At 45.1% G+C, this 22,515-nt stretch overlaps 1 protein-coding gene across 1 annotated transcript in view; it reads left to right on the plus strand.

Annotated features, from left to right (window-relative positions):
• Nucleotides 1-922: 922 nt before the first annotated feature.
• Nucleotides 923-22,515, plus strand: part of Atp8b1 (ATPase phospholipid transporting 8B1) — a 134,269-nt gene continuing 112,676 nt past the window's right edge. Inside the window, exon 1 of the mRNA XM_028774197.1 lies at nucleotides 923-1,243. The gene's annotated coding sequence lies outside the window, so the exon portion shown is untranslated. The remainder of the gene's footprint in view (nucleotides 1,244-22,515) is intronic.

The following is a 22,515-nucleotide window of genomic DNA, read 5'->3' on the forward strand; positions in this document are numbered from 1 at the left end:
ACAGAATTGTAAAGATGATTTTATGAGGTGCATTGTTTAGATTTAGAGATGAGAGAGGAGTGCTGCTCGCTTAACAGTTAAACTCAAGCAAGTGGTCTATCTCCAGCTACCTTCTAAATACTCCTATGGACCTTGGCTTGGCTTCCTTCTGACCTCAGACTTGTTGGTAGTGTAAGCTCTGAGAGTAGAAGGGATGCAGGTGTAGGAGCAGCCGCTCACATACTGCCCCGAAGACGCGCGATTCACACTCTGGACAGCCACCAGCACCGCAGCAAGCAGGTCTGAACGTGACCACCACACTACAGTTCGCCTGCTATACACTAGCTCCTTCTGGGCCCAAGGTCCTGAAAACATGGGCGACTTTGATCTCCGCAGAAAGTGAGCTTGCTGCAATTAGAGTTTCTCGGAGAGTTTCTCCGAGTCTTAGCGCCGGCTGTTCCGACGTCTTTGGTGACTGATCCCGAAACGTGACTTGGCCGGGAGCGAGCGCGTCTCCTCTTACCGAAGCAGTTCAGGTCCCCGGCTCTAACTAAACCCCGCCAGTTTTCCGGGCTGGCTGGCGCGATCACCGACCCCGGCCTGCCGCCAAGCCGACAACAGTGGGTGGGAAAGTGACGCGAAGCTCGTGGGGTGGCGACTGTGAAGCAGGGAGCAGGAGCTCCCCGGGAGCCGTGTACTGCCGAGGAGGCAGGGTCACAGGGTAGACAAAGATCGGTCACGGTCAGGGGTGGCCACCTGCCTCTGGGGCCCTAGATCGTAGCACTAGAGCTGGACGACGTACAACAGCCTCAGGCCTGGCGGCCCAGCCTCTCTCGACCCGGGGGAGGGATCGAGGGAGGGCGGACGGCGGGACCGCCCCCGGCCCCAGCTCCAGCCTGGTCCCCAAGCCGCGCGCGGCCGCGGCCGCTGCCAGGGGGAGGCGAGAGGCTCCTCCCTGGAGCAGAGAAACCAGTTTGTCCGGTCCGGCAGAGCGGAGGGAAAAGGGCTGCCGCCTAAGAAGGGCGCACGGACGCGGGGCGGGGGAAAGGCGGGGAGCCCTTGGCGAGCCACGAGAGCCGGAGGAGTCGCGGCCAACTGGACAGGCTTCCCGGGGCCCCTGGCCAGCCCCTGTGTGCCATGCAGCGCTAGCGCAGCCGCAGCGCCGGGGCCAGGCGGGAGGTGGCCAGGTGCGCACCAGCGTCGGACGAGCCTCGGAGCACCGCGCACCCCGCGGATGCCCAAGCCGGGGCCCAGTGAGCACTAGGTAAGATGGGCAAGGCACTGAGGTTCCCCGACCTCCAGGACCCAAACAGCCAGCCTGGAGTCCCTGGCTCCCTTGGGTGATCCACAAGCTAATGGATTTCACGCATCTGCGGTGCGGTGGCAGCAGCTGTCCGCGTCTTCGGGCTCCCGAACCTGGACAGGTGGTATTTGGGGGGCGGGAGCGGTGGTGCCGGAAGCCTCTGCCCCCGCCATGGTCCATGGTTGGCAAAGGACAAGCTGAGCGTTTCTCAGTTCTTTAGGGTTTTCACCTGTTCGGGGGAGGGATCTCCCAGGAGCTGTTTGGGTATTTTGTTTTGTTTTGTTTTCGTTGGTTTGTGACACACATGTCCAGAGTTAAGATTCCAGAGTTAAGCCAAGAACGGATTGGGGAATCTTTGAAGAGTGTTTCTGACTGTCATGCGAGGACCACCTAGGAATCTTCCATTGACAGGTTTGGGGAGAAGCCGTTTCAGAGCTCCCTAAAAGGAAGGACTTAGGGAGGAGAGTTTCTGGCCACGGCGCACCTGCTGAGAAGGATGGAGGGGTTGAGACCCTCTGTCTCCCCCCAAGCTCCTTCGATGCGCATCTGTGAGGGTGTGGGGGTGTAATAGTAAACAAACAGTTTTCCGGGTGAATGTGGGGTCGTGTTCACAAACTCCTTCGCACCGCCGCGGGCTGGCTGTCCTTAATCCCCAGTTTGATACCTGTAGCTGTCACTTGTTGAAAGAAAACGCGGCAGGCGGCGGGAGATGTGGCATGGAACCGGGCCAGTGCTTTAACCCCAATCTTGGCCAGCTCTCTCAGCCTAAAATGAAAGAAATGTCTGGCCAGCTTCTCTGAGACCTATGTCTGGTACAGCCCTGGAGGCTCAAAATGCAGATTTCTAGGCTGCTTTGTCAAAAGCACCAGAGTTCCAAGAGGATGAAGCTCGGGGGAGGGCGGGTGTGTGTGTCGAGGAATCATCTCAGATAAATGAAAAAGGCTCCCACAACCTCACTGGACGGACCCCTTGGGCTGTAGACACTGCCTTAGGCCGTTCTCCCATCCTCCCCAAATTGCCTGCCCTTTTGGAGTGAAAAAAAGTTTTACTCTCATCTTTCTAGTTTGCTGCTTTCAAAAATTTTTCTCCCCCCACCCTCCCGCCCCAGAGAAAATCAAACCAGATAATACCAGTGAACTACTTGAAGACTCTTAGTCTCCAAGGAAGGCTAGCAGCCTCAAGGAAGAAATGCTACAAAGAATGTGTGTTTCAAGGTCTCAACCGGATAGTAAATAGAGGTCCATATCAAAAGAGGAAAGACATACAACTTATAAAGTCCAAGCTCTGGTTTTCATCGTCTAAGCAGCGCCATTGTGTTAGGCCTAAAGTGCCATTCATTACACTGCCTTTTGTTAAGACCTTATTAAGCCCCATTATAAATGCATATACAGTGCAAAGGATGATGAGTGGTTATTAGCTGATTAATTTCTGGGGAGCAGTCACACCTGCCTACAATTACTGCTCTGAAGCGGCTAATGATTTTCTTTATGTAGACAGTTCCTTGTACTTGCTTTGAGTGGATCCGTAACCGCTGTGTTCATTTATCATCTTCTAATGGTTTTACTTTGGTGATTTTCACCGGTTTTTTGTGTAAGGCCCAAGGAGGTGGGAAAAGATCTGTGCGGCTGGCTTAATACTGACAGTACCTCGAACACGGGTGTCCGCTCCGGGTCTGCCGCCGTCCAACTCTACTGAATTCTATTTTAAGGAGGATAAAGACCCAAGTTTACTTGTTACCACCTCCTAGTGCTGGGACTAGGAGGATTTTCTTTCTCTGTTTAAGATGATGATTTAAAACAGTGATTTCTGGGAACAAATCGTTTAGTTTAAAAAAAAAAAAGTCCTCGATGTAAGCGAAGTAAGTGGCTAGGTCCGTGTTCAGCCTCATTTCCGGTTTTGGGATCTTGATGCTGAGGGAACACAGCTGTGGAGTGCTTCCCTCTTTCCCGACCTGGTTTGCATTTTTTCTCTTTCCCTTCTGCTTTAAAGAAGGAGTAGTAGAAATACCTGGTTTTAGAGTCCAACAGGTTTCTGTTATCTTGCTAATTGCATCAGCAGTTTACTCATCTGTTAAGAGGGAAGATACTAATGGTTTTTATCTTTTCTTTCTTTTTCCTACCCCCCTCCCCCATGTTGGAGGCGGCTGGAAGAGAAGGGGGAGAACATGTATGTCCTTTACAAATAACACATGTTTGAATGTTGCTTTATTTTCTTTATTAGAAGAATGTTGGCTTTCTTTTTATTATCGACCGTGGTATTTCCAGTCAAGGTCTCCTTTGGCTATGTTGGCCTCAAACTTGCTATGTAGCTGACAGTGACCTTGAACTCCTGATACTACTCCTTCCCAGGTGCTGAGATTATAGATGCGTACCACCACACCTGTCTAGTTTTATTATATAATTCTTAATTTTTGCAGAGCTGGGGATAGATAAGCTAACCGCCCCCCTCCCCCAGCTTTTCTTCCAGCCTGTTGACATGGCTTTAAAAGGCTAGCACCAGGGACAAAACATTTGGTGTTCATACATTATTATTACTTGATACTGGAGTCTGGCCATGTAGACAGGAGCATTGACATACTAATATTTTATTAACACTTTTATTTAGATTCTGTATTAGTTTTTCAGAAGCAATATGGACCACAGGTGATCTCTATAACTCCAAAGAGCTTTTAATTCTACTGTTGGCCTTGCTCTTCCATTCTAGCTTGTAAAAAAAAAAAAAAATCTTTGAACTTTCGGATACAGGGGAAGTGGCTCTTTGGGGACAAGTACAAGTTGAGCTGGGTCCATACCGGGTCCTAACCTGGGCTCCAACCAAGACAGTCTTTAAGGCTTCTTAAGAACTTGCTTTTTGCCTCTATCTGTTCCTAGATTTATCTCCCTGGAAGTTTTTCTTTGTGGGGCATCTTTCTGTTATTTTTTTGTTTTTGTTTTTCCATTTTTCTGTTATTCCATTACATCTAGTGTTTGTTGATAGGTCTTTTTTTTTAATGTAACAATTAACTTGCTTCTCAAAGAGATTGAATTATAACACATACACACATAAGTGGCTTATCTTTTCCATCCTACAGCCTGTATTATTTGAACTCCATACTGGTACCTACCTAAAAGCAATGCCAAATATAAGATCTTCTGTAGCTCTCTGTGTCAGTGAGGCTCTAGTTTTATGGAGGAAGGTTATAGAAAAAAACGCCTGTGTGTATATACATGATTGTGGTATATATGCCTCCTTTCTCATTTTTATTCTTAGAAACCAGGGAGCTTACCAGCTCACATTTTGACGCAGATGAGTAGCCTCCTGATACTTTTGAGCGAATTGAGCTTTTAAATAAATTATCACCCGATCTACCCACAATGGGGACTATTTTGATAACAGGTCCCAGTGAACAGAGTCCAGAGCAATGGTAAAGCAGAAATGCTGAACTCTGACCCAGGTTGGCATCTGGGCTCCTCTGTTCCCCAGCTGCATAACCTATGGAAGTTTCTGCAGCCAGGCGGCTTCAGCTGTAGATGGTGTGAGGTAATGAGTTTCAAATGAAGCACTTGGGGAAGGAGGATGCCTGGAGTTACATACAAGGTAGTCAGTCACTGGTAGAGCTGCATTGCTGTTGGTGTTCTGGGTGTAGTGCTCCCCCCATGCCCCTACCACCATTGCCTTTCTTCTGCTCTATGGAGGATGCACGATTCATTTTCCATATTAGCACCATTATTTGCACCTGGAAATAGGAAGAATGGCGCTCAGAGTTGGAGCAAGTTTCTAAGGCTTCAAATCCTTGTCATTGTTCTGGGATGCTTGGATGGCAGACCAAGGAAGCTAACTGACTTCTAACCTTAACGGGAGGATATGTTCAGTCAGTCACAGTCGCAAGGGACTCTGGATGCTCTCAACTGGGTGCTACCACCTCCTGCCCTGCAGAGGCTCCCTCCTTCCCTCCCTCCCTCCCTCCCTCCCTCCTTCTCTCTCTCTTTCCCTCCCTCTCTCCCTTCCTTCCTTCACTTACATTCCATTAATTATGCCAATGAATTCCCTTTCTATTTTAGGGAAGATTGTCAGATTTCTTAAGGGTTTGAGTTGGTTTCTTCTTTGATAAGAAATCTGGTCAAGGGACTGGAGAGACGGATTGTCAGCTAAGAGCTCCTGCTGCACTTGCAGAGGACCCGAGTTTGGTTCATAGCACTGCCCTGGTGGTTCACAGGCATCTGTAATGTCACTCAGATGGTCTGATGCCCTCTTTTGGCCTCAAAGGATACTGTATGCACTTTGTGGGCAAACAGGGAAGCATGCACGCACATACACGCTAAAAATAAATCTGAAAAAAAAAGTTGAACAGGTTATTTCTCCTGCTCTGGACACTCTCTACATAGAAAGAGGATGGTCTTAGGTTCTGGCTTTCTGGGCCTGGTTAATCATCCATCTCCAAGTCTAGCTTTTAAGGTGTGAGAGATGTGCTTGGACAAGATAGCAGAGGTGTCATCCTAGACAGAGGACTAGACTCCTAGGGGGAAGATTGCCCTAAGTACCTTTCAATGGTGACGGCTACTCTCTCCCCCCTACCATCGCTGACAAGCTAGCTTCTGTACTGAGTAAAGTGGAGGCTGACCTTTGCCTGGTAGCCTGGCTCTTTATTTACAGGACTGTTGTTTTATGGCTTCGTTTCTTTGCTGAGTGGCTTTTGTTCCACCAGAGTTGAGGTTTGTTTGATTTAGGGTAGGCTGTGTTTGAAATCAGTTTTCTAATCTTCACCCTGACTGAGTTGAGCCAGAAAATCCCAAGCAGACACCAAATATTGTCCCCCACATGCTGCCTGGTGGTCTGTCTTGTTCCTAGGGAGGCGTGTCCGTGCATTGGATACATGATTTATCACATAAAATACAGTGTGGTATATACACATTCTTGCTTTGCCCTCGAGACCCCGTGAGCTGAGATCGTGATGCTTCATCTACATTCTCCATGAGAAAGTGGGTATTACGACTGCTTTCCGTGACTGGAGTGCTTTAAATATTCACTCCCCGAGACGGAACTGGTACTCTCCGCCACCTGTTGGGAAGCACTGGCCTTGTGCTTGCATTAGAGAGGGGGCTTGTGGGTCTTCTGAGGACTGAACCACTGGCAGACAATTAGCTTCTAGAACTTCTGACTCTACACAGAAATCACATGTGTGGCGTGCAGGTGTGCTCATCGTGCCGCAGAGATTGAGGATCGGGTGAAATTCTCACCCTGCATCAGGTAGCAGAGTGACTTTGGGATGGGAAAGGACCTTTGTGACAATCTTCGGATGTGAAAACTGACTTCATGGACATTTTAGAAGACAGTTGAATGTTCAGAGAACATCAAATCCTGCCATGCTCACCGTGTTCAGTGTGGGGCTCGCTTGCATTAAACACATCCTTATTATTGTGTAGCCAACGCCAACTGGCTCATTCTGAGCGAAGGTCATTTGCTATTGTCGCCTTGCTAGCCTGCTTGGAGCTGTGGTTGACTGCGCTCTATGCCGTCCTGGATGTCCAAGTTCTGTGGCTGTATGACAATCCTTATTATTGTGTAGCAGACACCAGCGTTAGTCCGTAAAGTCATCTGGTGTCTCACACAGAAGCTCTATCCATGTCTCCCTATCCCTGAGCCCCTGTCTATTCCACTATCTGTCAACATGAACCTGACTGTTCTAGGGCACCGGCTGTTGAGTTTAATCATACTTACCCTTTTGCCATGGCTTATTTCTCTCAGCATGATGGCTTTGGGGCTTATCCATGGCATGACATGCCTCTGAAATTTCATCTGTATAAGGCAGAATAATATTCTATGGTCCATCTCCACATTTTGTTTACCCACCTAGACACTTGACGAATTGGATTTGGATGGTGGCCACCTCACGCTCGTGAATAATACTTGTTTGCATACTTCTTGTTTGTTTGTGTGGGGTTTTGAGTGCTCACTTGGTAAAACTTTCTCTTCATAAGTAAGGCTGGAGACGTGGAGTATTTAGTGACATGTTTTCCTCCAGAGCCACTGTTGGGAAAATCCTGAGGTACAGGGGTTACAGTGGTATCAAACATGTAAGATAACAGCCACTTCCTTCTCCTTGAAACCTGAACTGGCTCATTCTGAGCGAAGGTCATTTGCTATTGTCGCCTTGCTAGCCTGCTTGGAGCTGTGGTTGACTGCGCTCTATGCCGTCCTGGGTGTCCAAGTTCTGTGGCTGTATGACAAGGTTGTCTCTACAGAACACAGGTACCTGTTGGAGATGACATTCTGAATGGAGAAAAGAATCCATGCTACCTTTACCAATGATTCAATTTTTTTAAAAAAAATCTTTTAATTGAGTATTTAAGTATCAGGTTGTTTTCCAGTTTGGGGTAGAATGGACAGCCTTCAACAAAAGCTCAAAGGGTCATTTGTACTAAGCATGGCAGGGTTACCAACTGTTGCTTCCCCCTAAGGAGATGTTCAGATGGGTCAGGCATGACCTAGAGTACTTAATCCTGACATTCAAGAGGCAGAGAGGTAAGAGTTACAAGTTTGAGGCCAGCCCAAGCTACATGGCAAGAGCCTAAGAAGCAATCAAGCAAACAAACAAAAAAACCAACAACTGGAGTGTAGCTCAGTGGAAGAGTGCTTGCCCCGCACACACAATGCCCTGGGCTCAATCCTTAGCATAAGGTGGAAGTAGGAATGGGAATTGTATTTACTGGTGTGTGGTAGTATGTGCCTGTAATTCTACTACTTGGGAGATAGAGGCAGGAAGATCAAGTTCAAGGCCAGCTTCAGCTGCATATCCCAGGCTACGTCCCAGTCTATTTCAAGAAAACCAAATGCAACAAATAAACACACAGGAAGAACACACGTCTCTGTGTGGCAACATAAAAGCCACGTACCTTAAAAAAAAAAAAAAAAACCTTAGGGAACTACTGGATGTCAGAACTACTGGATGTCAGTCTGTCACACTAGAACATCTGGATTCTTCAGAAAACAGTAATGTCTCTATATGAGGTTGTAGTTATCTTTTTTCTCCTGAAAATTGTCTAAATGGAAATTTTAACATTTTAAAAGTAGGATTTTCTTTTAAAGTAAATGAAACAAAATAAAACAACAATGAAACTTTGACCACAAATACCACCTGAGAAGAATCCTTCTTTCTTACCTCATGTTGATCATAGCCACAGAAAGAAAAAAGGGAGGAGAGTTGTTTAGATCAACTTGATTCCAACCACTTATACATTCACCAGTCTTATGCTCCCTCTGCTATAGACGGAGGTGAGAAAGGGTTAGGAGGCAATGTGGGACTCCCAGACCACTCTACAATGATCTGTGTAGCGTCTAACACGTCTTGTATCTTTAAGATCATTGAGACCAAGGCCATTAAGACAGGAAACATATGGTTAGGCCTCTGAAACTTCAGAAAAGAATTAGTCCCATTTCTTGAGTTATGGCTTTAATGGCTGATGTTCTCCTGTGATGGGGGTTTCCTGTCTCCTATGTCATCCCCTAGAGAGACTTTTCTTACTATGTGCAAAATTTCAAGCACCTATTGAGGCCTCACTGAATCAGTGGGCAAGTCTAACACCCTGTAAGCATGTCTACCCAGCCTTGGCCTGTGTCAGTGAACTAACAGAGAAACATGTCCTTTGGGAACTCAAATCCTAGAGGCAGCAGACAGTAGGTGCTAAAGTATACATAACAAACAGGGTGATTATATATTGTACACCAAGATATGTGCTCGGAGATAATAGAAGAATGGGCCAGCAAGGACATGACTTTGCATTGAAAGTAGAGTTTCCTGGAGCCTTGAGAAGGTGACCCATGAGCAAAGTCTTGAGTGGAGAGGGGAGAGGTGGCAGACCTGTAGAGTATCTGAGGCAGAGGATGAGGAGAATACTGTGCAGGGCAGAGGTCTTAAATGAGGGATGTCTGGTTTGTCTGATAAAGAAGACAGTACTGTAAGAGTGAATGAGTGAGGAGAGGGAGTGGGAGAAAGAGAGAGAAGAAAGTGATGAACTAGATGGAGCTATATCTCCTATGACATCCCATTTGCCCACATGCCCACGTTTGACTGAGGCAGGAGGACTTTGAAGCTTGTCTGCACTGTATAGCAGGAGCCTGTCTCAATAAACAAAAGTGAGAAAACAACCCAGAAGTGTGAAGATGAGGAGAGGAGGTATGAGGAAAGGGCTAGGGGAAGACCTGCCAGGCTTTGTAAGGACTTTTTGGCTTTGACTTTGTATGAGATACAATGCAGGATGTCACTCATTGAAGTGGTGTGATCTGACCTGGGTCACTCTGGTTGCTATCTATAGACTAGACCAGTATGGGAGATCCTAAGCCAAGAGACCAGACAAGAGGCTGTGCCTGCAAGTTACGATAAAGCCATCAGATCAGATGTCATTGAGAGAATGAGATAGTATTCACACAGATATATGGACACGGATGTAAGTTTTTACTTGATAAACTAAAAGGCAACAGGATTTCTGGGCGGGAGAAAGAGAGAGAGAGAGAGAGAGAGAGAGAGAGAGAGAGAGAGAGAGAGATATCGCTTTCTTGGCTGAGCCTGAGAGGCAGACTTCTGAGTTTCTAAGGCCTCCATACTCAATAAGCTCTGTTGAGGTGATTGGTTAGAGGTTCTAAAGACACTCCTCCAAAATATAAAATATGTACATCTGGTCTTGTTCAGAGAACCTGAGCTATTTATCACCAGTGTGTGATCCCAGTTTGCTAGGGTGAGAGAGGAGTGTGTTCAGAAAACGGAATGAGTCACAGGAAGCACTGGTAAGGAGTTGATCCGTGGAGAATACACACAGTGCTACAACAGGAGCCATTTCTTCTAACAATCCACGCCCAACCCATACTTCAAGCCCTGTGTCGGCTACATGAACAAAGTGAGCATGATGTTTCTTGCTGTGGAGCTCACAGGACTGTTGGGGTAGGGAAAAAAATAAATATTAACAAAATACTGAGGTGATAAACACTTGTAATCCCAGCACTCTGGAGGCAGAGGCAGGCAAATTTCCCCAAGTGTGCCGTTACTCTGGCTTTCAGAGTGAGACTTTATTTCAAAACAAATTTTTGAGCAAAGGAAGTATGAAATAAGTTGGTATTAGAGTTATAATCTGTAGTAACAATGACCCTTGCTTCAGGAGAAGGGAATTCTGTGTAGAAGGAAAAGCTGTGCAGAGGAGAACTATTCTGAGACATTTGTGCACTTTCTTGTTCAAACATTAGATGTATATTTTACAAATATAAGTCTATAATCCAGGGCTGATGTCAGTGAGCACCATAATATCAAGGAGTGCTACTTTTGTGGGCTTTCTTCATGTGTCCTTAGAGGATCTCGGCTGGTTTGATGCCTCCCAAAGATGTATCTCCAGCCTCAGCTTGTGATTCCACTTCAAGTGTGACCTTGGCTATGCCCTTGTGTCCCAGGAGTGCAAACCTAACTGGCCCAAAGTGAGGTTCTCCATCTCCTAAACCCACTTCTATGCCTAAGAAACATTTGAACCATTTGAGTCAGAAGTCAGAGTCGTTAGAAACATCTCTCAAGTCCTCGAATCGACAAAAAGTTTACTTAGAAGAGACAGTGCCAAATCAAAAATAAAATAAAATACAAATAAATAAATAATAGAAGAGACAGTCCCTACTCTGTCTTTCACCCTATCCTGTTTTCTGGGTCCAAGCCCTGGGAGCTCTGTCACTGACCCCGTAGGGGCATCTTCATGAACCTCCCTGTTTCCAGTCTTGTTTCATTCATTTGGCTTATCAGCCAAAGACAGACATCAAGTGGTGTACCTCTACTTAAATCTGCTAATGACTCCTATCAGATCCTTTACAACTTGGCTTGGCCTGTTCTATCTTATATTTTGATCGTGAGGCTAGTCTTTAACAGCTGAGCCATCTCTCTAGCCCAGCCTGCTCTCTCTGTCCTTCCCAGATCTAGGCGCCTTCATCATCCACTCTTCTTGCTTTCCAGAGATCCCAAACACAGCACTAAGTTCCTACCCAGTCAGGGTCTTGGCACATGCTGTTCTTGCTGACTGGGAAATTCTTTCCCCTGACCTTCACATCCTTTACATCCTTCAGGGATAGCCTCCTCCAGAAGACCCTCTTGGGCCTGCTCTCTGTGCCTTTTTTACATTGTGGTGAGAGACAGACCGTAACACTGGTTGTGGTATGTGCTTATAGTTCCAGCTGAGTATGTGATGTGTGCTTACAGTTCTAGAGGCTGAGATAAGAAGATTGCAGTGAGGCTGGGCTGGCTGTGCTTAGTAAGTACCAAATTAGCTGGGGCTACATAATGAAATGCAAAAGCAACCAAACAGCACTGGCAAAAACCGGTAAAAAAATGTTTCGGAGTTAAGACTTTGAGTGAATAGTTCAAAGGTATTGGGCTGCTCATATGAACACATAGCCACATCTTTCCTGCTACTCATCTGCTCAAGGTGACAGAAGTAGAGAGTTTTAACAAATGTGCTCTTGCCCTGTCTGGATGTAATCTCAGAGTCCCACTCATTTAAAAAAAAAAAAAAAAAAAAAAAAACCAAACCTTCCAGCCAGTGGTTGTGGCATAACTGACATGAAGCAGCAAAAGATTTGCTTATTAAAATGTTTTAATAACATTAGGGGATGGAAACATAGCTCAGTGGTTAGTGTGCTACTCTTCCAGAGAATCCAGAGAACCCAAGTCTAATCTCCAGTACCTACTTTGTTCAGCCCAGAACAGCCTGTAACTCCAATTGCTGTGCTTTGTAAATGCTACAACATGGCTGCTTTTTTCTTCCTTTTCTCTGTTTTCAAAGTTAGTACCTATTCTGGAAAATTGGATTCTTTTGACAACTTGGTCTAGGTTATATGTACTCTTTAGAAATAGTACTTGGAAATTCTTAGGTCATTCTGTAATTCTGAACTATAAAACTTTTGCAAGCAAGGGTGAAAACAGCTTTATTCTCTCACTGTTATGAGCATGTTATTCTCAGAAGACAGGGACAAAGAATTTTAAGATCATACGGTTATCTTGGGACTAGTTCAACACTAATGGAATAGGGCAAAGGAAAAAGTTAAGTATTTGTTCTGATTTGAGTCAACCAATTTAATGTGCTTGTCCACAAAACCAAAACATGAGAACATTGGAATAATTTATATAACTTTTATTTTGCTGTGATTTTTTTTTTTTTAGATTGAGGACAGGTTCTGGCTTATCAAAGATTTTTGGTATCATGTCTCCAACCTAATTTGAGTCAATTTTAGCCTCAAGAAATACTGCAGGATGGATTTCTGAGTTCGAGGCCAGCCTGGTCTACAGAGTGAGTTCCAGGACAGCCAGGACTATACAGAGAAACCCTGTCTCGAAAAACTAAAAAAAAAAAAAAAAAAATACTGCAGGATGTTGTGACTAGTCTCTCCAAAGTACTGATAAACATTCTGTAGTGTATGGACACTCTGTGTCCTGAACAGTGAAGTATCCTGTTCAAAATGACCAAAATGACAGTGGTGTTGGTTTGAGAATTCTTATTCTGACCCACATGTAAGAATTCTGTTGTAGTATTGTGGTTCCTAGGAAAGTCCCAGACAATTTCTTGCTTTGATCCTTGGTGTCTTTGAACCTGCCAAGAGGCAACTTAAGGGAGGAAAGGGTATTTTTCCAGTGTGCCAGGGAAGGCACGGTCCAGGACTGTGAGGTAGCTGGTGACGCTGTCCCTAGAGCCAGGAAGCAGAGAGGGATAGAGAAATGGTAGTTCTCACTTGCTTTTGCACTTGAACCCTAACCCATGAAATGGGTGCATCCCATGTTCAGGGTGGATCTTCCTTTCTCAGTGAAATCTTTCTGGAAACACCATAACATCTGTGCCCAGAGGTGTGTCTCCATGCTGTTTGTAAGTCTCATCAAGTGGTGAGCCATCCTATCCTACAGAAAAATGAACTCTGACAATTTTGGAAGATAATAACTCTCTAGCTGATGCGTATGCCAGAAACCTTGACTTAGATTTTACTTGAATTTTTCTAAATGATGCCCGAATTCCCTTTGCAGCCCAGTGTCCTTTGCAGCTTCTATGTATGCCCAAATGATCCAGAGACCAGATTACTTCTTTGTCTGTTGTCACCTGCTCAGTTCAAGTCAGCCTCCTTCCTCCCTGGGGTTATTCAAATAGCATCCTAACTGGCACACACGATTCACCCTGCTCCCTCCAGCTAGACTAGTCAGATCCTGGGACTTTTGTATACCTAGATGAAAACTTTTTAGCATTGTAGGACAGGGATGGCTGCGTCCTCTTCTGCTTGCTCAGCCTTCCTATCCCTTCCCTCTTCCTAGTTAGGCAGCTTCAGTCTTTGGATCGTGATAGATCACTTCCTGTACCAGGACTTTCACACTGTTGCTTCATCCCCTGAAACCCTCTTCCTCAGCATTGGCGCCTTCTCACAGACTTGTGACCCAAGGGGTCATTTCCGTATATTCTTCACTGAGTGCTCCACTGAAAGGAGTCCCCTCCCAAGCTATAATCTCCAGTAAAAGGAGTCCCAACCCAACCTGTGCTCCAGTGAAAGGAGTCCCCTCCTAAGCTGTATTCTTCTTTTGTTCTGCCACTCTCACTGTCTGATTTTAACTACTTTGTAGTAAAGAGCAAACTGACCAAAACTCTCCAGGTGGACCCAGGCCAGGTAGAGGAGTCAACACACAGTTGCTCATGTATTGGCAAGACCAAAATTCACATCCTACCTCAACTAAGCAAGCCAGGAGCCCAGTCTAGCCCATTGTACCTTGACATCACCTAAGAGCTTTTACAATGGAAGAGATTGGGGGCTAGTCAGACGACTGACTCCGTGGTGAAATATTTGCTGAAGACCTGAGTTTAATCCTCAGGCTGCCCATGGCAGAAGAAGACATGTATCCATAATTTTTAAAATAAGTAAAATAAAATTGAAGTCACTGGGCATGATCATGTCTCATGGCTATAATCTGAGTACTTGGAAGTTAGAGAGAGGCAAGAGGATAAAGAATTCAAATTCAACCGCAGAGTTTGAAGCCAGCTTGGGCTGCATGAAATTCTGTTTCACAAAACCAAAACCAAATTGATAGATAGATGATAGATAGATAGATAGATAGATAGATAGATAGATAGATAACATGTGTGTGTGTAGATAGCTAGATACATACATAACATATAAAAATAGATACATATGTAGATAGATACAAGCATGCATACATATATACATAGACTACATAGATATGTAGATAGCTAGATACATGCATGCATACATACATTCATACATACATACATACATACACAAATAAGTAAACGGAAGTCCCCATGCCCTGTGCCTTCTCTTTGTGAGGTTTCTCAGGTGACTTCAAGTAGATGGCTGTATTCAGAAGCCCTGCTTTCTGGTGTTTCTGCAGATTATTCACATCTAAGTATCTGTGGTTGTGTGGATAGTCTTCAGCCCTGTCTTTTAGTCTGTAAAGAGCTGGCTGACCCCAAATCATCCTCTAGGCAGCCAGCACTGGCCAGGCCACGCCCTGCAAGTGAGAAGCATTGCTAAGAGAAGGAAATTGTCATCTGTACAAATCATGGAAGGTCAGGGGTGTGGCTGTTGAGACAGGACCCTTGACTAGTTGGATATCATTTCCTAGTCTTAGGGTGAAAGGGAGCCTGGGCAGACTGAGAAATGAAATACAGAAAGAAACCTAGACCCAAATCTTCCCTCTGTGTGAATCCATCCATAAGATAAACAAAACTTCTCCATATTATGTACAATATTATTTCTACCAGATAATCCCTTCTGGCTAAAGCCAAGTAAGAGATTCTTTACTGTTCTGTGAACAGTAAAGATGGAGCAATCCTCTTTCTTGGAGTGGAGACGGAATTCCCTGCAGCCTCAAGTAGAACTGGCAAACTCCAGAATCCCCCTTTGCCAAGTCATTGTGACCTCCCCTCCCTACATCTTCCCAGAAGCCAACGTTTTTCTTCTCCCACAGGCTCCGAAGCGGAAGCCAGCCCATCACAGCTTTAATTGTTAAATTCCCGAAGCATGAATATATGTAAACACACAACAGGATATTCTTCGCAGCTGTACAGAGAGACCTGGGAGCCAGCCATACCATCTCTTTGTCCAACCCAGCCAGTCCTATAAAACCTTTGGCTGCATTTGCAGTCACTGTAAAGACACACATTTTCTGAGGACTTTTACAAAAGAACTTAAACATGTTGAATGTATTTTAACCTTTTCAAGGACTTGTGCAAGATTTAGAAATTATATTTACTCTGGTCTTTCCAATTCAGCCCTACAAAATTTTCTCTATGCTCATTGACATCCACCAAAATGCATTTACAGACAAACTTGGGAAAAGTTTTAATTGTACTTACCTATTTGGTTTGTGTGTGCATGGGAGTTGGGGGTTGGGGTAGAGTGCAAGCATTGCACACACGCCTGAGGAAGCCAGAAGACAGCTTGCCGGAAACTTCTTTCATATGGGTCCCAGGAATGGAACTCAGGTTTGTCAGGTTTGGTGGCAAGTGCTTTAACACATTGAGCCATCTCTCTGATACCAAACTTCACTGCGTTATAGGAATCATAAGCGTGAGGTTTAGTTAGTTCCTTATTTAGCTTCTGTTGTCAATATTTATAATAGATTTGGCTGAAAAAGAAGTTTAACATTTTACTCAAATATTTCCTTTTATTATACAAATTGAGGTTTATTATTAATTACTGCAACATGAAATCTTAATGCCATGTCCAACATTGCTAAGATTTAAAAAGTGAACACCAGGCCCTAGCTGTCTCTAACTCAGTCTCCTCAGCAGCCTCCCAATCCTGTCCGGGAGTCCCTGCATCTCTGGAAACCAATTTGGGTGAAGTGACTTCTTAGTGGTTTTCTTTTTTTTTTTTCTGCTAGACTTCTTAGAATTGTTCCAGAAAAGCCTTCTCAGACTACTTTTGACCATATTTGGGCCCCGCTAAAGCTTCTGAGGATCCTTATGTAATTTCTCTGGGTTTTGTTTTACTACCAGACCTCTCAGGCTGCTTCCCTGAAAGTCTCCTTGACCAAATTTGGATTCGGATGAAGAGTCTGCTGGCTCATGCTTCCGTGACTTCTTGTGTTTCTGGGTAATCTTAAAATGGGTGGAGGTTAGACCTAGTTAGCCAGTCTCGTGAAGAGACTCTGGCCAGAATGGAGGGGGTCACACTGTAATCTAATGTGGCCCATTTATAGCTGGGTGCATCTGAAGTCACAATTAGCACGGCTAGGACATCAAAATGTAGAGAAATATCTATTGCCTGCAATAGGCAAGAGAGAACACGGACATTTCCAAGAAATGCCCTTTCCCAATACAGGAAGAAAGGGATTTTACTCAGGGAGCCTACACACATTTATATAAAAGTCAGCCCATTCCCAAGATACCCAGTTAAGGAGTATGATATGGGGTGTGCTCAATTTAAGGTTCTACCTGAGAAAGATAGAAGACACATTTTGGGGCATGCTTAGCTCAAGTTCATGGAGCACATGTATAGATATGTGGTTTGGGCATGCTCAGCTTGCATAATAGCCTTTAATCAAAAAATCAAAGAAGTGACATTGACATAGGAGTTCTCTCCTGACGTGTCTCTCTTATGAGTTAGCAGTTCCTCTGAAGCTACATTACGCAAAGAAACCCATTCCTCATCTCAAACCCTCTGGCATTTTCTGTCCAAGAGAAGCCAGCTGCCATATTGGATCTGCCATAGGGGAGAGGCAATGTGGCGAAGACCTGGAGTGGCCTCCAGCCAGATGTCCATGAGGAACTGAATCCTAACAACAGCCCTGAGAGTCGGTTTATAACTGGATCCTCCCTGACTGAACCTTCACAGGACTACAACCCAACCAGCATCTTGACTGCAGCCTGGGCTATGCCCAGCTTCCTGCATCCCTGAAGCTAACATATGAATTTCTCCTTTAGGGGGATTTTGTTGGGTAGCAATCGATGACTAACATCAGGTCAAAGACGGAAAGTAAAACTGAAGGGTCCCCTTCCTTTGGAGAGTTCACTATGTGGCCCTAAGCTCTTCATGTGCCAGTTAGCACTCTCAGTTAAGATGTGAAAATGTGACCCTTGTCATTTCCTGAAGAAGGGTTCCAACAAAAGCGGTTTCTGACCTTCAGTTTTTTAATTTCATGTTGTTTTTGGTTGCTTAAATTTTATCTACCATTGACCTGTCTGCTATCTTTCTCTCTCTCTCTCTCTCTTTCTCTCTCTCTCTCTCTCTCTCTCTCTCTCTCTCTCTCTCTCTCTCTCTCTTTCTTTCTATCTTTATATTTAGCTATATATTTATATATTTATCATCTATATTTATCTATCTTTATCATCTATCTATATACTGATCCATCTATTTATCTACCTACCTATCCATCTACCTATCTACCTATCTCTATCCATCTACCTATCTGTCTGTTTGTCTATCTGTCCGCCTGCCTGCCTGCCTGCTGCCTGTCTATGTCTTGCTATTCAGCCAAGGCTAGCCTCAATTTGTCTTCCTGCTTCAGACTTCTGAGTGGTAAAATCATAGTTATCTCTTCTATTCTAACATTTAGTTTAAGCAATGGATTCAATGGCATACCCTTCGAAGGCACAAGCTTTGTGGTGGTATCTTTATGGAGATCATCATCATTGTAGGTAGTATACCACACAAGTCACCCTGGAGGAAAGAGTACCTGGGTGGCCCTTGTTTTCCCAGTGTGCAAAATCATCGCTCAACTGAATTGAACCTGAAAGTCTACTCACCTGGTTTAAAACGCTGGAAAGTAAGCTCCGCCAATCCCTTTGATTTATTGTTCAGAAAACTCTGGAAGAAAACAGCCCTGCATATAATAATAACTGCTGATTTTCAGTGACTCACACTCTTTTTTGATGGTATTCCAGTGCCATGTCTGTCCCTTGTCCTGGCACGATTGCTAGATAGTCCCTTTGATTCAGTTACAGCAACATAGGAGTGGACAGGTCTGAAACGATTGCCTAATAGTTTCTCAGCACCCAACAGACTCTCTTACTATAGATAGAACCAGTTAATGGCGTGTATTTGTTTCTATTTGTGGAACACTCAGTTATGACCCTGTTACTATAGGGTAAGAATTCCTCCTCCCCTTCCTCTTCTTCCTTTCCTCCCTCTTCCTCTTTCTCCTCCCCCCTCCTTTCTGCTCCCTCCCTTCCCCTCACCCTGTACTCCTTTTCTTCCCTTCCACTCCCTTTCCAAATATTTGAGTACCCACCCTTGCTAGTCATTCCTAGGCATTCTGGGTACAGCAGCTAACATTCAGCTTCCTATGGACAGATAGCAAAACCCACTTTAGGATGTGTACCTTAGTGGTAGTGCACTTGCCTATCACACACAGGGCCCTGGGTTCAATCCCCAATACCAGGTGAGGTAAATTACCCAACTGTTCAAATGACAGACGCCATGGGGGAAGTGGTGTGAAGGGTAGAAAAGAGGCGAGGACTGGTGACCTTATACTGACTGCTAAGAGAGGCCTGGTTAATAAGGTGACCTTTTAGCTATTGTCAAATATTCTGATGTTTGCTGTGATTGCATCTTCTCTTGGCCTGGCTATGTGTATGATGGACGGAGAGAAGCAAAATCTTTCCCTCCAGAAATGTACATTCTGGTGGGTAGAGACACATCATATAGGCACTTTCAGTTTGGTAGAGGATGGGAAGTGCTCATGGAGGGAGATTCCTGGTCAGTAAAGTACGTGAGTTAGATATCTGGAATCCAAGTCATCGACCCCCTGTAATTGCAGTGTTAAGGAGGCAGACTCAGGAAGATCCCTGGGACTTGCCCAATCAGTGTGGCTGAATCAGTGAGTCCCAGGTTCAATGAGAAGCCTTGCCTCATAAAATATCTTGGGAAACAATTAAGCCCCTTGTAGTTGACCTCTGATCTCTACAGCCACACATACCCCCCCCCAAAACACACACACAACATACATGGGAACAGGGTGGGAATATACAGAAGGAATAAGCAAGATAGGGCTACACACTTTAAAATAGTAATTAGGTAGACTTTCTTAAAAAGCATTATTTATAACCAGGCTGTCGTACCTCATGCCTTTGATTCCAGCTTTTGGGAGGTTTAGGCAGGGGGATCTCTGTGAGTTCAAGGCCAGCCTGGTCTACAGAGCAAGTTTCAGGACAGCCAAGACTATGCAGAGAAACTCTGTCTCAAAAAACCAAGAAAACAAAACAAAAGCATTATTTATAGTAAGGTTATGGGATGGTGGAGGGCTGAATCCCCTTGGGGGCCACTGTGGAAAGTGGGTTTAGTGACTGATGTTGCCCAGCCCCAAGACACCAACATGCCAGAGGCTTCTCAAACCCAGCAGGAACTTTGTGGTGGAATCTGAGGGGGTATGGGTAGATGAAATGAATGAGAAAGAGCAGGTAGATTTGAGGCTGTCGTTGGGAGAAATGGAACTATGGTGGCTTTGGGTAGGGCCATATCCCATCCAGCTTACCTCCTGGAAGAATCCCCTGCCTTCTGTGTCGTAGTTGGATGATGATGACAGAAGGAAGTGAGGAAAGGGCCAATGCCGGGTGAGAGAAACCTGAGCTTTATCCATGTGCGGAGCACGATGGTGTTAGACTTAAAGTCTGGAAACACTGAAGGCAGGGCCAATAGCTTGCTGGTGGCTAGGAGCATGGCGGGAGGGAGTGGAGTACACACGATACCAGGTGTTTGTCTTGAGTGTGTGGAAGGCTAATGTTGCCTCTACTAAATGGAGGAAGCGGTATTAAAGTTAGCTTCCTTTGGTAATGTGGATCTAACAAGAACCCCCCTCCTCTAACAAAATGCCCTGTGTGCACAGCATGGAGCACCAAGGGCTAGCTCAGGAATGGGTGAACTCTCAGACATCACAGTGGTCAGCTGGAGAGTCCTCCCTTAACACTAGAAGCGAGGATCTTCAGGACTTAACTCCTGTCCTGTGGAGTGATGCGGGAAAGGTGTCAGGCTGTGGAAGGTCTGCCCGCCATGTCTTGTAGGCCTCCTTCCATATCCTCCTTTCAGAGGCGAGAAGAGCTTTCTCCAGTCTTGTTTTAGCACAGATTAACACCATGGAGTGGCTGGTTATGGCGATCATTTCCAAAGCACATATCTGATTAGGACAGTGCTGGTTTTGATGGCCTCAGGCTCTTCACACAGAGACTTCCTAGCCATCCTTGTGCTCGGCCTCCCTCACCTCTATGGCAGCTTTAGACCTCCACACATGACTCACTTGGACCAGGGAATCTTCTAAGATTCCTTTCCCCACGCTTCATGCCCTCATCTCCCTGTTACTGTTCCATCACAGTGTAAATATTTCCCTGGGATTGGAAACACAGCTCAGTGGTTAAGAGCTGTAAACTGCTATTGCAGAGGACCTGGGTTCATTTTTGTTTTCTAGAACCTACATTGGAGCCAGGCGGTGGTTGCACATGCCTTTAATCCCAGCACTTGGGAGGCAGAGGCAGGTGGATTTCTGAGTTTGAGGCCAGCCTGGTCTACAGAGTGAGTTCCAGGACAGCCAGGGCTACACAGAGAAACCCTGTCTCGAAAAAAAAAAAAAAAACCTACGTTGGAAGCTCACAACTGCCTGTAACTCCAGCTTAGGGGTATCCCACACCTTCCTCTGAATTCTGAGGGCACATAGGGTACATGTTTACACACACACACACACAACTCATGTGTGCATGCACATGTACACACACAGATGGACACAAAAACATGTACATATACGCAAAATAAAATAGCCAGCCAGGAAGTGATGGTGCAAGCCTGTAATTCTAGCACTTGGGAAGCAGAGACAGGCAGATCTCTGAGTTCGAGGCCAGCCTGGTCTACGGAGTGAATTCTAGGACAGCTAGGACTACAGAGAAAACCCTGTCTCAAAAAAAAAAAATTTTTTTTTAGAAGTCTTTGAGCCGCCGGGCAGTGGTAGCATATGCCTTTAATCCCAGCACTTGAGAGGCAGAGGCAGGTGGATTTCTTTTTCTTTTTCTTTTTTCTTTTCTTTTTGTTTTTCGAGACAGGGTTTCTCCTTATAGCCCAGGCTGTCCTGGAACTCACTCTGTAGACCAGGCTGGCCTCAAACTCAGAAATCTGCCTGCCTCTGCCTCCCAAGTGCTGGGATTCAAGGCGTGCGCCACCACTGCCCAGCATGCAGGTGGATTTCTGAGTTCGAGGCCAGCCTGGTCTACAGAGTGAGTTCCAGGACAGTCAAGGCTACACAGAGAGACCTTAAAAAAACATATATATATCCTTGAGCTAGATACTGGTCACCCCTCAGTCTTAAGGATTTAAGATTTATAAAGGTAGAAGCCATGTTACTCGCCAGAAGTTAGTACCATTGTCTAAAATGCAGGAAATGCTTGACCCAATCACAGGCAGTCTCTCATGGCTTCAAATGGCTTCAATACCCAAGTTACAAGTGCCTCTAGTTTGTAACACCTTCCTAGCCTTGGGTCACTTTCCTTCTGGGCTCCTCTTCCCACCAGCATCATTTTTACCCAACAGTTACCTACACTTCAGCCAATCTGAGAGCAAGCCCATGCTCTTCAGCCTTTGCTCTCATGGTGTCTGCTGAAACTCTCCTCTACATTCTCTGTAGACACAGTGTGTGTTCACCACTCTTCCCACAAATACTCAAGGTTTAAGACGGTAGGGCTCACATCCCACTTGTCTTTATATACTTATCTGTAAAGTCTTGTAAACTTACAAGTACGGGTGCCTTAGGTGTATAACTTATGTATTTTATGTATTTATCTTTGTATAATTTATCTTTCATATATGTATCTTTATATACATATATATTATAGACTACTTATAGCTTGTCCTTTTTAGATTTCTCTTTATGTAGTTATCTCTTGTCACTTTATATATATTTTTTATGTTGCATAGTCTTCATGTCTTTCTATGTCTCTGTTCACTTTACATGTGATGAATGCTCTGCTGATCACATTGGTTTGGGGGTAGTAGAGGAACACTGGAGTTCGTACCTGAGAAGCTTGTTCCTTAGAGTTCCTTTGTCAAGCACTGGCATAAGGAGATTGAGCTCTGTTTAAAAAGCTTGGCTCGCCGGGCGGTGGTGGAGCACGCCTTGAATCCCAGCACTTGGGAGGCAGAGGCAGGCAGATTTCTGAGTTTGAGGCCAGCCTGGTCTACAGAGTGAGTTCCAGGACAGCCAGGGCTATACAGAGAAACAAACCTTGTCTCGAAAAAACAAAAAACAAAAAAAAAAAACA

Source organism: Grammomys surdaster, unplaced genomic scaffold (genome assembly GCF_004785775.1).
Source record: "Grammomys surdaster isolate TR1022 unplaced genomic scaffold, NIH_TR_1.0 239, whole genome shotgun sequence".
Lineage (NCBI taxonomy): Eukaryota > Metazoa > Chordata > Mammalia > Rodentia > Muridae > Grammomys > Grammomys surdaster.